Here is a 10434-nt window from a genome sequence, read left to right on the forward strand (position 1 = left end):
GTCTTTGCAACCCTATGGATAGTAGCCCACCAGACTCCTAAGTCCATGGGATTCTCTAGGCAAGTACTGGAGTGGGTTGCCATGCCCTCCTCCAGGGGATCTTCCCCACCCAGGGATCAAACCTGTGTCTCTTAACATCTCCTGAATTGGCAGGCAGGTTCTTTACCACTAGTACCACCTGGGAAGCCACAGTAATGACAATAAAGGGATGGTCAGATCTCATCTTTCCTGTGCTCATCCATTCATTCAATAAATATTGAACCGCCCTGGAACTATGTTTCCAAACACACTTCTTCCAAACACAGAAGAAAATAACAATGATGCTTATCTCTAGCATTTATTGAACACATACTAACTGCCTTAGACATTAAGGATAAGGTTCAGTTCAGTTCAGTTCAGTCACTCAGCCGTGTCCGACTCTTTGCAACCCCATGAACTGCAGCACGCCAGGCCTCCCTGTTCATCACCAACTCCCACGATTTACCCAAACTCATGTCCATTGAGTGGGTGATGCCATCCAACCATCTCATCCTCTGTTGTCCCCTTCTCCTCCCGCCTTCAATCTTTCCCAGCATCAGGGTCTTTCCCAATGAATCAGCTCTTCCCATCAGGTGGCCGAAGTATTGGAGCTTCAGTTTCAGCATCAGTCCTTCCAATGAATATTCAGGACTGATCTCCTTTAAGATGGACTGGTTGGATCTCCTTGCAGTCCAAGGGACTTTCAAGAGTCTTCTCCAACACCACAGTTCAAAAGCATCAACTCTTTGGCACTCAGCTTTCTTTATAGTCCAACTCTCACATCCATACATGACTATTAGAAAGGATAAGGTTAGGTACATGATTTTACTTAATCCTTATATAACTCAATCAGGTAAGTGCTATTATTTCCTGTATTTCACAGATAGTCTACAGAAACTAAAGGTCACATAACTGGTTAAATGGTGGTGTTTAGATCCAAATCTAGGTGGCCAGCACTCAAAGCTAGATTCAAGATGGGTGGGGAGTGCTCCAGGCAGAAGGCAGACAATCAGTGAAGGCCTTGAGGCAGAATGTAATCTGACTTGTTAGAGAGACTTTCTGAAAGCTAGTGGCTGAAGCAGAGTCCTAAGGGAGATTGTGTTTCAGATAGAGGCTGGAGACCTTGTAGGTTAAGGTTAAAATTTTTGGACTGTAACTTGGAAGCTATTAAAAGGCCTCTAGCAAAGAAGTGATTTATATTTTGAAAAGATGCCTCTGGCTAGGAAGGAAGGGATTTGGAGGGGCAAGAATAGATGTTAGAGCTATTGTGTCAGTTGGGGTGGAGATGATGGGCCTCAGGCTTCTGAGATGCAATGTATGAACTGGAGGTGAGGTGTGACTGCCAGGTAGGAACCTGGATAGGAGGTAGTGGGGCCATTCCTAAGATAGGGATCTGGTGGGCTGTCAGACTTGTAGGAAAATCTTTAGTTTAGTTGGACATTTGGCAAAATCAGTTGCCTCCAGGGCACACGGCACACAGTAGTAGGAAGTCAGGTCAAAATGTAGGATGGAGATGTCTATTTAAAGAATCTGCCTGCCAATGCAGGAGCCACCGGGGGCAAGGGTTTGATCTCTGTGTCGGGAGGATCCCCTGGAAGAGGAAATGGCAACCCACTCCAGTATTCTTGCGTGGGAAATCTCAGAGACAGAGGAGCCTGGTGGGCTATAAATACTCAGCACCTAATTTGGATATCTCAGCATCTGTGTGTCTTAGGGACTCGATGGTTGGCGACAGTTTTTCTGGAGTAAAAGTACTGCCCCAATGAGACTCATCTTCGAGGGATCTAGGAAAAGAGCTGGGACTTTGCACACTGGGGTTTTGGGAAGATTAGGGCCCAGAACTTAACAATTAAACAACCACTGGGAGTTCAGGACACTGCAGAGACAGTGTGTAGTGAGAAGAGAAGGCAGGTCTCAGAGGAAACAGAAGTGTCCAGGATCCGAGAGGCACCCGGGTTTCACATGCAGATTCACATCCAATGGAGGTTAGAATAGCCCCGGGGGTCAGGCTTGTAAATTGGGAATGGAAGTAACTATACCCCTCTCTCGGCTCTCCCAATCTGTGGGCTGACTGGCCATCCACCTCTTGCCCCTGTTTAGTTTCAGCAGAACACAATTCTGAAGTGACTTTAAGGGCTCTTTTTGTCATTTCTTTCAAATTTTTACATTTATGTCTCACATAACAAAAGAAAAGGGAGGAGGGCAGAATTTAATGAAAGAACACTTACATGTCATTGTATCCCCTTCCATTACTCCCATTTCTTTCCATGTGCACAGAACAGCCGTGCAATTGAACATTTAAAAACGTCTCTCAGGAAATTCCCTGGTGGTCCAGTGGTTAAGACTTCATCTTCTAATGTAGGGGGTGCAGGTTCGGTCCCTGGTCAGGGAACTAAGACCCCACATGCCTCAGGTCCAGAAAGAAAACCAAAAACATAAAACAGAAGCAACGTTGTAACAAATTCAATAAAGACTTTAAAAATGGTCCATGTCCAGAAAAATCTTTAAGAAAACGTTCATCGAACTGCACTAACAGAAACAGTGAATCCAGTTCTGGTCCCTAATCTTCCCAAAACCCCAGTGTGCAAAGTCCCAGCTCTTTTCCTAGATCCCTCAAAGATGAGTCTCATTGGGGCAGTACTTTTTCTCCCAAAAAAACTGTCGCCAACCATCGAGTCCCTAAGACACACAGGTGCTGAGATATCCAAATTAGGTGCTGAGATACCCAAATTAGGTGCTGAGTATTTATTTCATGAAGGAAGGATGGGAGGAAGGAAAGGAAAGTGGGAAAGAGGGAGAAGAGTCTTGCATAAAAGAGCTCACAGTTTGGTGGTGAAGATCTTTCAATGACTGAAGGATATTTGGTTAAAGGTGATGGTGTACTTATTTCCTACAAACATGGTTGAAGATGGATCTTGATGAGCTTTGGATCACATAGGTGTGCAAATATGAAATGTTTTATATGAGGCGAATAACAGAATATAAGGGCAGGGGGTTTGTGTTTGAAATGAAAAAATACACTTCAGTTATCCTGTATGCTCTCAAAATAGTGTGCGCTGCATGGTAGCAATTCAAGGCAATTTCAGCATGTCTGGTTTTTAGCAGGCTTATCAACCAATCATTAAGGGAGTGAACGTTACACCCAGGGAATGCTGATGGCAGTATTAGCTATAAATAAATAAGCTAGCCATAAATAGATAAGCTAATATGTATAATACCTAAATGAATAGACTTTCCTCTGTTGTTTCATGGCCTGAAAAGAGCGCAGCTTTTCATTAGACGAATCATTTGAAAATGTGGAAGCTGATACTGCCGCAGCTCAGCGCTCTCTGCCCATTGATAATGGCCTCTGGACCAGCAGTGGGGGTGGGAGACCAATGTCCATTTACTTTTGCCAAGATTGTTATTGAGTGAAACCTTTAATGGGGACATTTACGAGCCCACTCAGCTAAGAGCTCAGGGCGGCCTTAGAATAGTCTTTCCCTCCACCTTGACGGCTCTTAGAGAATCAATACAGGTAATATGTCAGTCGGTGGTCGGCTGTCCCATAAATAGAAAGGTAGAGCTGAAATGGAAACTGACAGGTAGCCACTTAGAGAGAGGGTCTGGGGTAAACACTCCGAAAGTGAAGCTCCTCTCGGGAGTAGGGGAGTGTCCAGCCCTGCATCACAGTCAAGCCTGCGATCAGATAGGCAGAGATTGGGAAGAAAGGCTTAGCTAGCAGGAAAAGCCACTTACAGCTTAGGAAAGGCCTTCTATCGGGGTAATCCCTTTAGAGCCCCAGAACTCATGTTGGGTTGTCTATTTGTAGTAGCTATAGTTGGTCTCATTTGAAAAAAAAAAAACTGTGGTAAAATACACAGAACAAAATTTCCCATTGTAACCTTGTTTTTTTTTTTTTTGGCCAGGCCACTCATATTTTGTGAGATGTTAGTTCCCCAGCCAAGGATGGAAACTGTGCCCTCTGCAGTGGAATTGCAAAGTTCTAACCAGTGGAATTGCAAAGTTCTAACCACTGGATTGCCAGGTAATTTCCCCATCTTCACCATTTTTAACTGTACAGTTCAGGGACATTAAGTACATTCACACTGTTGTACAGCCCTTACCACCCACTTCTAAAGCACTGCATCTGGCAAAACTGAAACTCTGTACCCATGACACATTCATTCTCTGTTCCTTACCACCCCAAAACCACGATTCTACTTTCAGTTTGTTTCATTCAGCATCATGTCCTCAGGATTCACCCACATTGTAGCAAGTTGGAATTTCTTCCTTTTTAAGGTGGAATCTTGTTCCATTAGATATTAGATATACAGACCAACTTTATTTATCTGCCCATCAGTTCACAGACACGGGTTGCTTCCACCTTTTGGCTACTGTGTGGTCTCACTTTTGACCCCAAATTCACACAGTCATCTTCTTTCCTGAAGTGAAGTGGAAGTCGTTCAGTTGCATCCAACTCTTTGTAACCCCATGGACTGTACATGGAATTCTCCAGGCCAGAATATGGAAGTGGGTAGCCATTCCCTTCTCCAGGGTATCTGCCCAACTCAGGGATCAAACCCAGGTCTCCCACATTGCAGGCAGATTCTTTACCAGCTGAACCACCAGGGAAGCCCAAGAATACTGGAGTGGGTAGCCTATCCCTTCTCCAGGGGATCTTCTGAACCCAGGAATTGAACCGGGGTCTCCTGCATTGCAGGAGGCCTCTACCAGCTGAGCTAACAGGTAAGCCCATCTTCTTTCCTAGATAGCAATTAAAAAACAAAAACAGGGCACTTCTCTGGTGATCCAGTGGTTAAGACTCCATGCTGTCTATGCAGGGGGCATGGGTTTGATCCCTGGTCAAGGAACTAAGATCCTTGCAGTATGGCCAAAATATTAAAAACAAAAAAAACACTCAGAAAACCTTCCTGGAATTCGTAGAAAAATAATGTTTAGTTTGGAGTACCCCAAGCCTCCTCTCCTTCCACCCTCCACACTGAGGGTACATAGGCAAGAGGGTGATTCTTATCTTCAGGTAGGTTTGAGAAACTCGGACTTCCACTCAATAGGAACCCCTTTGCTACTGATCAGCCCCTTTTATTTTGAGTTAGAACATTGCAAGCTCAATAAATGGATGGCTGGTTGTATTAGTATTTCTTTCAAAATAGGAATTCTCAGTCTTGCAGTTTGTCATCTATTATGAGAAACTTAGAGACCAGGCACTATCTCGGATTGAATTAAGTATACAGTTGTAACCACAAACCTACTCTTCTCATTTGACACCTGAAATCAGTTTGAAAACCTGGACTGATAGACCAATTGATGGATGACAGATGGGTTGTAAGATTAGGTGTCCCAGAGAAAATTTCTCATTCTGCATTTAAGCATTTCTGTAATTAAGATAATTCACATGTAGACTTCCAATTTTTAATGTCTCTTGATATTGTGTATTTGCTATTTGTAATGTGCTGCAGTCCATGGAATCACAGAGTTGGACATGACTTAGCAAGTGAACAACAACAAATTTAGATTAAACGCACCCAGTTCTTCCTTTGTATTTCCTCTCCCTCAAATCCTGCCACTCCTTGAAAACAGCAATGGCATACACATCCCCAGGTAACTAGTAGAAGACTTTTCAATTTGTAAGTTGACCAAAGTTGCCAAATTTGGCTCTTTGTAAGTTGCCAAAGTTCCTGACTGGCCCTGTTCAAGGTTCTTCTCCCTGGAAATGCCCCTGGGCATTTGTGAGTCATCAGACTCAGGACCCCCAGGGTGCCCAGATCTGTGGACAGCCTAAGGGGACCTATATTCCAGCACTAGTCTTTCCAGGCCCTTCCTCTTTGGCAAATGGAAAAGACAGGAATCCTAAATCATGCCTGCCTTGCAGACTACCCAGCCCTGGGCTTCTAGTCACCACTGAAGGTTTCAGGCCCTCCAGTTACAGGAATGGGCTTTCCTACTGGTGCAATGGTAAAGAACCGGGAGGATCCCCTGGAGAAGGAAATGGCAACCCACTCCAGTATTCTTGCTTGGGAAACCCCATGGACAGAGGAGCCTGGAGGGCTACAGCCCATGGGGTTGCAAAAGAGTTGGACTTGACTTAGCAACTAAACAACAAGCTATGTATTACATTATCCACTAAAAATGGGCAGGGTGTCTTCCAAGGTTCTTGCTTAGAGGGAGGCTGCTCTGTTTCCCTTAAACATCAAATCTCTTCAGTCCCAAAGCCCCCTGGGGGCAAGCCCAGGGCAGTCTATTCCTGTAACTTTATGTGCATTCGTGCTCAGTCGTGTCTGACTATTTGCGACTCTGTGGACTATGAGCCATGAGGCTCCTCTGTCCATGGGATTTCCCAGGCAAGAATACTGGAGTGGGTTGCCGTTTCCTTCTCCAGGGATCTTTCTGACCCAGCGACTGAACCTGCATCTCCTTCCTTGCAGATGGATCCTGTACCAGTAAGCCACCTGGGCTCTCCTAGTGGAAGAGAATTTTTAATGGAAGGAGTTTCCAAATCAAATGGAAGAGAATTTGGCTCCGGCATCTTTAAGTCAGATAACTAGGGAGAGGGGAATTCACCAGCATGGCTCGGCCTCCCTTCCCTGCTTCAGGCCTTCACAGTCCTGTGGCCATTGGAGGTTGAGAAAATCTTTCCAAAAGAAAAGAGAAGAAAAATCCTTCTGTCGTGAAAAACAAGCTGTCTTCTGCCTCAGTCACCTTGCTACGTCAAATTGGTTAAGAGTGGGGGGAGAAATCACATATTTGGCCATAAAATTGTACCTGGTATTTTTACTAGCATTTAAAAAATAATCAATAGATGTCAAATAAAACACAGCGTAGAAGCAAATGGAAAAACACTTGGCATTTTAAAACAGTTTGTAAAATCAAGAATGGAATTCCAGTCCTTTTGGTATATATTGTTAGCAAACAGATTTCAACGAAAACTGCTGTGCTGTGCTTAGTCGCTCAGCTGGGTCCAACTCTTGCAAACCCACAGACTGTAGCCCGCCAGACTCCTCTGTCCAAGGGATTCTCCAGGCAAGAATACTGGAGTGGGTTGCCATTCCCTTCTCCATTCAATGCAAACTAGTATGCTATAAATAAATCCAGAACAAATAAATAAATAAATAAATCCGGAACAAATTACACAAATTGACAGATGGAATCCAGAACAAATTATACAAATTGATAGACAGAATTTACATAATGTGAAAACAATTTTTTTTTTTTTTTAATGTGAAAACAATTTATCCCACATTTTAAGATAATGAAAAAGATGAAAAAGAATGATGGTGAAAGAATACTTTATCCTGAGACAATCTTCTCCATAGACATTTTTCACTCTAGTTGTAATTAGGGCTAAGTATCATTTCAAAATATTATAATTCAAGGAGTTCCTGGGCAGTCCCAGTGTTTAAAACTCTGCATTTCTACTGCAGGGGGCCCAGGTTTGAACCCTGATCAGGGAACTAAGATCTCACATGCTGAGTGGCATGGCCACACACACACACACACACAAATTATAATTTATTTCTGTTAAAGTTACTTTAAGCCCACAAAACAATAAAGTTTAAATTCTTTTCAGCAATAAAAGGAAGCATCATGTACTTTATTTCCTGAATACAGAACTTCTTTTAAAGATGGAGAAGAGGTGGGAGGGGGGATCGGGATGGGGAACACATGTAAATCCATGGCTGATTCATGTCAATGTATGGCAAAAACCACTACAATATTGTAAAGTAATTAGCCTCCAACTAATAAAAATAAATGGAAAAAAAATAGAGAAGACTATTTGTTTCTGATTCCCATACTTTATATAGGGATTATCAATGAGGAAAAAGTTTATTTCTATTTTATAGTATTTTTAACACTTTTTCTTTCAAAGTAAATTTGGCCATTCTATTTTGATACACATTTAACGTATGGCTGTGAGAGTTGGACTGTAAATGTACATCACATGTATGGATGTGAGAGTTGGACTATAAAGAAAGCTGAGCACTGAAGAAGTGATGCTTTTGAACTGTGGTGTTGGAGAAGACTCTTGAGAGTCCCTTAGACTGCAAGGAGATCCAACCTGTCAATCCTAAAGGAAATCAGTCCTGAATATTCATTGGAAGGACTGATGCTGAAGCTGAAACTCCAATACGTTGGCCAGCTGATGCGAAGCACAGACTCATTGGAAAAGACCCTGATGCTGGGAAAGAATGAAGACAGGAGGAGAAGGGGATGACAGAGGATGAGATCATTGAATGGCATCATTGACTCGAAGGACATGAGTCTGAACTAAGCTTCAGGAGTTGGTGATGGACAGGGAAGCCTGGTGTGCTGAAGTCCACGGGGTTGCAAAGAGTCAGACAAAACTGAGTGACTGAACTGAACTGATTTTGATACATATCAATCAACAAAAAAGTCCTGTGATATATTTGAGTTACATGTTTCTATGGAAAGAATTCAAAATATGAATTTGTTCTCCTTAATTTTGGATCTAGTCCATAAGGTAGCAGCATAAGGCATTCTGAAAACATATAGAACTACTGGGTCTTAGTTGCTGTATGTAGGATCTAGTTCCCCAACCAGGGTTCAAACCCAGGCCCCCTGCATTGGGAGTGCCTGGAGTCTTAGTCACTTGACCACTAGGGAAGTCCCAGTATTTGTGATTTTATCTCTATCATACTGTGAATGGTAGTTTCTTTCTTTTTTTTTTTTTGAATGGTAGTTTCTTGAAACCCCAATCTGCCTTGTTCTCTGTGGGTACAAACCAAGCTATGACTTTACGGCCATAACCCTATGAGCCTACCTACTGCAGGCCCTATAGAGTCCCAAACATCTGTCCACTTTGATAGCACTGTTCATTGCAGCCTCCAACTTCTCAAGTCCTAGAAGAGCACCCCGAGGGCCCATTAAGAGCTCCATCAATATCATGGATACCACTTTGAGCCTTATTGTTTTCCCAGGGTTCAGATGTCCCTTTTTATACATTTTTTCCTATAATAAATTAACAGATAATATTTATCATCAAATAAAGACTCAGATAGGAAAAGGAATATAAGCACAGAGATTATCTCATAAGGTCTCTGAATTCCATCAATCAGGTTCATAGCTGTAGAAAAGGTTCCATGTTTCCAACAGTAAAATGACAACTGCGTTCTATGGGTTTCCATTATTCTCAGGAAGAGCACTATTTTGCCTGCCATCTGCATTCTAATGGTTCCTCTTAATGAACCACTTTGTGATTTTACCAAGTCACTAAGCTACTCGGTTTTACCCATTGCTATGTTGCAGGGACTGTGAAGATAGATCACATAAAGCAATGGTTTCTGAACTTTAATATGATAACTGGGTGCCACCCTCAGAATTTCTGATTTAGTAGATATTCAGCAGGGGTAGAGAATTTGCTTTTATAACAAATTTCCAGGCAATTCTGATGCAGCTCGTCCATGAACCACTGAAAGAAAGCATATTTATCTATAATAGAATTTGCATAGTTCTTTCCCCCTTTTGCCTTCATTGACAGGTTAAGAAAAAAGAAATAGATTTAATAAGTATTATACAGAAGGCAGGTTGTTTCATTTTACTTAATTCTCACAACATCCTACAACATAATTATTACCTTATTTTATGGATAAGTCTGTTAAACCTTAAGCATTAAATGGCCTGCCCAGGATTATACAGTGGGGACATGGTGCGCAAATGTAAGTTTGGCCAACTCCAAAATCTAGTCTATGCTCTGAGTTCCAACAATGTCTGGCCAACACAATTATGTTAGCTGAAAGTTTTAATACTTTCTACAGAGTGGTTTGTCTTCTACTTTAATTCTTAGTCCATTAAAAAAAAAATTCTTATTGCTTTAAGCTAATCTAAATTATCTTTAGAAATCTGAGTGTACTTTTAAACACAAGAGGGCTTAAGGTAATTACTAATAGGAAGATGTTATGAATTGACTGTATTTTCCAAACAGTGATATAGGTAACGTGATCAATATGACCAAAATTTGTAGAAAAAAGCTTGGATTAATTAAAAAAGGTCCAAAGCATTCCAGTTAGTGTAGGCATGCATGATCCGTATACTAAGGCATTACTTAACATGCATGCATTTTGGAATTAGTGCTAGAAAATAGGAATTTTTTTTTTTTAACCTTTCTCTGCTACTCTTCCAGTTCAAAGAACAGAGTAGTTAATTTGAATTATTCAACTAGTGAAACATTGGCATCACACCAGTTCCTGATGTCTTGCTTTACTACTTGGTTTTAAAATAATGTTCAAATCCATACGGACTGAGAAATATATTTTGAACTAGCAGGCAAAGAAAGGCTGCCTAATTACAGGCTGAGCCCCCTGATCTTTTCAAATGATCATTGTTCTGACTTAATTAACACGAACTAAAACAGTCCTGAAACAACAGGGCACACTCCCATTAGGATAAATTACTCAGAGA

This window comes from Cervus elaphus, chromosome 21 (genome assembly GCF_910594005.1).
Source record: "Cervus elaphus chromosome 21, mCerEla1.1, whole genome shotgun sequence".
NCBI classification, from domain to species: domain Eukaryota; kingdom Metazoa; phylum Chordata; class Mammalia; order Artiodactyla; family Cervidae; genus Cervus; species Cervus elaphus.